The 7,137-nt window shown below is 30.5% G+C and overlaps 1 protein-coding gene across 1 annotated transcript in view; it reads left to right on the top strand.

Moving 5' to 3' along the window:
- The first annotated feature begins 496 nt into the window (after window positions 1-496).
- Window positions 497-7,137, top strand: part of LOC118180641 (sodium- and chloride-dependent glycine transporter 1-like) — a 233,809-nt gene continuing 227,168 nt past the window's right edge. The window contains exon 1 of the mRNA XM_085824294.1: window positions 497-624. The gene's annotated coding sequence lies outside the window, so the exon portion shown is untranslated. The remainder of the gene's footprint in view (window positions 625-7,137) is intronic.

The following is a 7,137-nucleotide window of genomic DNA, read 5'->3' as shown; positions in this document are numbered from 1 at the left end:
TTGTGCAACGTGTATACGAGCCAGTTTAGCCTTAGAAAGTCCTTAGCCTAGAGCCTTAGAAAGTCCTCCACGAAGGCATCCCTCTTCTTAGGCAGATAGCGCTAGTGTGCTTTGCTATAGAAAACTAAACGAATGAAATTTCCCGTTTCCGTTGAAGACTCTAATAGTTTGAATCAAATGCAGCAGTCTCGAAACAACCCATGGTTATTATTATTATCCTCTATCATTTACAAATATTTTTTAAAGTAAATAAAACAAAATTTGGTAGAAGCCTATGGAATTAACATGCATTTGTAATCTGATTGCATATGCATAGAAGTTGGCTTTCTGTTCAGCGTTTTGTTATAGTAGAATTTACAATAACGAGCTCGAATAGGCGAAAGTGTGCCAAAAGTGGCAGACCATCTACGTCAGAAAAGAATCGAAACGTCAAGCTACGTAACTTTCCACGTGACCAATGACAGCGAATAATAATAGGAACGCTCTTTTCCACCTTAGGTCCGCAATTTTCACCCTTTCGTACCACTGAGATCAAAACAACACAGGTGACTGAATGTTGAGCGAAGCTGGTTTTTGTGTTCTGCTTTAAATTTTGTGAGATTTGGAATAAAATCATTTGATCAGGTAAGAAAAAGAAATTATCAAGTTATATAAATTTAAATAACTCCTCTTCGTTTTGCCCGTTAAAAGATCCTAAATAGCTTTTTATTTATTTTGAAATAAACGCTTTTTATATTTTTTATTCGATTAAGTAAGTTATTCTTTTCTTCATAGTTTATTAAACATAATTTTTTACATTAGAAACAGAAGACAATTTTAGAGTGTGTAACAATTATTTAAAATTTTCTATTATGAATGAATATAATAATTTGTTTGAAATGTGTTTTATACAAAATAGAAAATTTCATTTGGCTTCAAGCTACTATAAAGAAATTTTCCGTTTTTATTGTAATGAGCGTTTATGGACAACGATGTGGAAAGAATGTAAAAGTAAATTCATATTTATATATTATAATTGATTGTATTCATACCCGGGAAAATAATTTGTGATAAAAACGTTAAAGAAACATAACTCAAACTCGCGAAATTTTTGGGATAGGCATTTTTATGATAAAATTTTTGTTATGAACAGAAAATAGAATTTTTTTCCGGAAGTAAAATTATCATATAAGAAAGAGTATTTACCTTTTATACACAACAAAGGAAAAAACATTTATTATAAGGAAAAAAAAAAAAAAAAAAAGGATTTACAAAAAGTGTGTGGGGGGGAGGATATTCAGAAGAAGCAATGCCATGAGCAATGCCATGCCTGTAAACGAAATAACTCGCAGGCGGTTTATGAGCTTCTAAAAAATATATTTTAGATATCCAATACGAAAGAAGGAAAATATATTTTGTACAAATTGTTTAGAACAAAAATTTTTAAATGAATAAAGAGCCCTAGAATTACGAATATTATTATCAGTTCGGATCATTTTATAATTCTTCTCTGCTAATGATATTTTAGAATTTGATAATAATGATGAACAATTACATTATAAGTTGAAACATTTCAGTAAATCTTCTAATCTCTGGCCTTTTCTATATCTTACGAAAAATCCTTTCTAATGAAAGCGGCTATAATATCTTTTTAATTTCGTTTTCTGAAATTGCATATGAATAAGTTTCTAATCAAAATTAAATAACTGAGATGGTAGTTAAAAATGTCACGCTAGTTTATTTCATTTTTTTTCGTCTATAATATTATACAATGAAGTGAAAAAAATGTACAGTTTAATTTTGTTTTCTTTTTTTAATCTTTTTTTTTTATTAAATCTAGAAACTGTATGATTATTTTCTGCTCCTGTGAGTGAGCTCCTTAACGGAACTATTAATAATTTAGATAATTTGTTTAAATTTCTTAATTGCAATATAGAAATTTTAATAAATGTTCTGTTTTTCAATCGTCGAGTAACATCGTCGATCCTTAAAAGCTTCTATAGTTTTAACGGACTTTAATAGCAAATTTTATTTTAATATTAAACAAAATTCAACTTTAATAAGTTGATCTCAGAATTATAAAGACAATTTTTATGTTTACGGAGATCATAGTATCTATCTTTCGCTTTGAGGAAGAAAAGCTCTTAGTTTTAAGAAATTTTAAGACTGTTATACTTACCTTTTTATTTACTTTAAATTGCTATTTTGCTGCATGCTTTATATTTATTTCCTAACTTTATATCCTTTTTATTTACTTTGCATTTTTAGTCCAAAGGGACTTGAGTCCCGAAGGACTATTACTTTCGTTTTGGCATTTTGGGTCGGACGGATAAATGTCGGTTCACTTTTCAAACTGTTGCCATAAAATGTTAGAGTCCTGCATTATATTTGAAGAAATTAAATAATGAAAATCTGCGTAAATGTATGTCTATTTCTCACATTGTCATAAAATAACGGTACATAGAGTCATCGAATTTTGAATAACGTAATCCTCCAACGAATATGAGCATGTGGAAGACCAAATTTGAAATTTGAAATTTGTTTTATGATCGATTTCCTATTTTTTAAAACTTTGACGAATTTTTGATTAACAAACTCAAGGATTTCAAAGCGAGCAATGGCAACGTTGTGCAGAAAAAACATTTTTATCTCCAGCGCATGAGCCTCTGTATCGGAAATTCTAAAGATATGCTCGTTTTAAAACTATTTTGCGATATTGCTGTTGCACTGGATCTTATCGTTTAAGTGCGAGGAACATGATATTTAATAAAGAAAGGTAACACACAAAATGTTAAAAAACGCCCCTTTGGACGTAATTTAAAATCTGAAACATTTCAGATTTTTTTTTTTTAAATTATTTTATTTATTTTTTAGTGCACCTTTTTTTTATTTCAATTGGTTCTTAACCGCAAAATACTTTTCCTCCTTGAAGAACAGAAATCTGTTGCAATCTCCTTTGAAATATATACAGATTTTATTACTAAGAAAAGGCTGGCATAAAATTAAATTTTACTTAATTTTATAATTTATACGGATGCGTTTCTTGCCCATTTATTCTCAATCGTTTTTATACAAAAGCCACAAAATATATTTATTTTTATTAGCATTATGAGCTGTATTTTGCGTGTATTCTTTACGTCTTAGAAATAAAAGCTGATTTTTTCATGAAAAGAAAGAGGCACTGAAGCATTAAGCAATTTTAAAAGCATAATACTTTCATTTGCTTTTTAAGTTGATGTTTTCTGATTTATTTTTGGTGAGAAGTATGAGCGAATGAAATCGTATAAAGTTAATACATTATTTTTTTTATTCATTTCTAGTAACGTTTCCATTGTCTTCCCGCTAAATATAATCCCAATTCATAAATTATTCATTTAGTTATTCTTTAAAAAAATGTTCTTTCGAAGCTTATTACCTTTAGATAAAAAATTAGATAAATTAAACTTTAGCATCATAACGGACGTCTGATCTGTTAGCATTATTTATTAGTGCATCTCTTTTTTGTTCCCTGCCAGTTGGCCAATGATTATGTCTAAGAAAAGTAATTAATTCTTCGGTATTTTATTTTATGTAATAGCACTTTTTTTTTCATTTTGTAAATAAGAAGTATCATGAAATTAAAAAAACACTTTTGGGAATTGCAATGGAGAGTGGAAACTTGGAGAGAATTTTCAGAATTACAACACTTTTCTGACTTAAAACTTCCCACCCCCTTTTTTTTTTTTTTTTTTTTTTTTTTTTGTTGTTGTTGTCATATAAATTTAGCGACCTAAACGTTTACTATTTATTTTGTGTTATAATTTCATATCCTGGAAAAATATAAATAGTTGCCATTTCATTTGAGAGAAATATTTGCTGCAAGTCTCGAGAGCAAGCGATCCAGTAAAATATTACACAGTCACGATTTGAACAATTAGGACTTTTAATTTCTTCATTCAATATTTGCAAAAGTGTCTTCGCGCTAATTTTATAAGGAAATAATATTAGAGCAATTTTTTTTCCGTCGTACAGTATAACGGAAGTCATCCAGCTGTCGTTCGGTATTATTTTTTTGAACAATTCATTTTATTTATACTATTTCGCATTCCTTAAATCACCGATGATGAACGACCTAATTTACTTAATTAATGAAATTTAAAATAAGGTTAATTTATAATACGCCCAACAAATAATTTTATGAACGCCTGCATTATTTTACCTAATGAAATTTATTTCTAACGTTGTATATTAATGTCAAATTCATGTAATCGCAAAAAAATTCGATATATTATGGTTTCGATATATATATGATTCGGATATATTTCAAAGGAAATATCCATTTTTACCGTTCCCGAATCCATTTCGACGATTTTTTTGCGTGACCTCTGTACGTACGGACTGAATAAAGGACTGTTTTTCCAAAGCCGATTGTAAAATGGATTTAAAGTGGATTGAAAACGGATTTTTTTCGTGATGTCTGTACGTACGTATATGTATGTATCTCGCATTACTCGAAACCGATTAGCCTCAGAACGTTGAAATTTTGTATATGGGACTGCTATAACATCTAGTTGTGCATCTCCCTTTTTTATTGCAGTCGGAAGTACAAACATATACTATGTCCTTTACACGGGCCTTTATTTTTGCAATCGTTGGTCGTAGTCATTTACTTCCATTTATAGAAGTGTTCCAAATGACGAAAATATTCATGTTTTGGCAATGCCAAAGTTTAAAAGAAATTAATTTTCGACAATAGCGAAATATAATATTTAATTCGGTTTCCCTGTTCTTATATTAGGGAAAATTTTACACTCATTTTGAAAAAATAGGCTATAAGGAACTTGGTTCTGGTACTACGAAAATTAAATGGGATGTTATAAAAATATGCATAACTGAATATGCCGTATAAGGAAGTCATCAAGTGCCTGCATCATATTTTTTTACTTATAATGGAACATATTTATACAAAACCATTTTTAAGATTTTTATGATTAATGTTTAAACTGAAAAAGACAAAAATATACACCTTATTCCCCCCTACACACTTTCTTTTTATTAATTTTATTGTCCGAAAACAAAGAGAAAAATTTTATACGAATAATTTAATTTCTGTTGGAACGCGGTTACAGTAAGAATGTAACAAATGAAAAGTAGTCATGGATAACTACAAGTAATATGTGGTATAGATAAACTATCAGAATATTATTTCTATAAAAGAGAATATTATTCCAGTAAGACTACACAGTAATATTGGCACTACAATAAAATATCTTCAGTTCTACTTCCTTGTAACCCGAATTTCGCCCGTTCTTGCTGTTGTCTCTGCTACTCCTTAGGCCTCAAATCATCCATAAATAATTAGAGAAGGTGAATGTGCAGCTGATTCAGCGAAATCGTAGTCTAAACATCAGTTCGCGTTTGCTCCGCTGTGATTAGTCGGTTCTTGTATTAGGCTGGCACAAAGTTTAAACGTTTCAAGGGAAAGTTTCAGGTGACCTTCCAGGGTAGCTAACCAGGGTTTGTCTAAACTAGTTTGTCTGAACTAATTTGAACTAGTTTGTCTGAACTAGTTAATCAGGGTTTGTCACGGGTTTGTTTTTCTGAACGCATCGAATAAGGGGAAATTTATACAAACATCTTATAAATTTAAGAATTAGACGCTAAAAAGCAAGGGGAAAAATACGAGAAGAAATAGAGTAATAATAAGAGTTGCTTGCGTTACATAATACATACCCTTAAAAAACTATGTTTTGCATTAAGACATATTGTTTTTGTACTATGTTTTACACTAAAGTGTATTAAATCTAAGCAATTTCTAAATAGATATTTTCTACACGTTAAATTCACACGATTCTAAATAGATATTATCTATACGATAGATTATTATCTATACGAAATAGATTATTTCCACGCGATTCTAAATAGATATTATCTAGACGTTAATTGTTTCCCAATGTTATTTTATAATTTAACTGATTTAATAGCTGTAACAAGTTTATCTGCACTTTTCTTACATAATATTGTAGAGACATTAGGTATTTTTTTGGAAGCAGGAGATTTAAAAATTGAGCTATACCTTCGTTGGGAATCGAACCTCTAGAATACGCGTCCAGCATGCAGACCACTACACCACGAAGGCACGCTAAGAAGGCGGGAGAAGTACCATATATACTCCCCCCTTTAAAAGGGCGACTGGGGTTTTAGGGGACCCAATCGCCAAATCCTAGGTGTGGAGAATCATCATCCACAACCCTTTTAGTTCGAGCGCCACTGTAGAGAAATTAGGTATTTTTTGGAAGCAGGAGACTTGAAAAAATGAGCAACGCCTTCGCCGGGACTCGAACCACGGATGTCTGGAATACGCGCCCAGTATGCAGACCACTGTACCACGAAGACACGCTAAGAAGGCGGGAGAAATACCTTATAATGTAAGCTATTAATATATTTACGTATTTATTCAACCCAAATTTGGCTTAATTGAAACGGTGAGGAAAACTAATATAGTTTCCGAAACAGAAGTTTTTTTCACTTATTACTGACAAATTTTACAAAACTGTGAAATGTAAAAATGTTCGGGAATTCATTTTTATACATACAGCTTCTCAATGGTGGCGCATCATTCCTTCTGTAAACATTGCAGGGAAAAACTCAGACGAAAATCCCTCATTATTTTAAACAACACTGCAGAGCTGCGAAAACCATCTTGATTGGCTACATTGTTTTCAATGTTATAATATTATAAATTTTAATGGAATTTTGGTCCAAAATTGGCTATTAGTCCCAAAATGAGATTTGCATCATTTCAGTATAAGCAGCGAATCGCTTTTCAACTTGTTGCCTCCAAATGTTATCGCCCTGTATTATTTAAAAAAAAAAAAAAATAAATAGTAATGAAGAATTTTCATGAAGGTATGTATGTTTTTCGAAATGTGAAAAACAACGCTACCTAGAGCCATCCAATTTTGAATAACGTAGTCATCCATCTCAGCATATGCTCTTGAAACCCAGAATTTTGAATTTTATATTTCATATTTTTTGAAGCACTAATGAATTTTTGATGAACAAACCAATTGATTTGAAAGCGAGCTGTGGCAACACTGTATAGAATAAAACATTTTTATCTCTAGCGCGCTAGAATATCTATCGGAAATTCTAAAGATATGTTGTTTTTCAATATTT

This window comes from Stegodyphus dumicola, chromosome 9 (assembly GCF_044657685.1).
Source record: "Stegodyphus dumicola isolate Sdum_Otavi_A_Nest chromosome 9, ASM4465768v1".
NCBI classification, from domain to species: Eukaryota; Metazoa; Arthropoda; class Arachnida; order Araneae; family Eresidae; genus Stegodyphus; species Stegodyphus dumicola.
The sequence above is the reverse complement of the archived record's forward strand: the minus strand, read 5'-3'. Positions and strand labels throughout refer to the sequence as shown.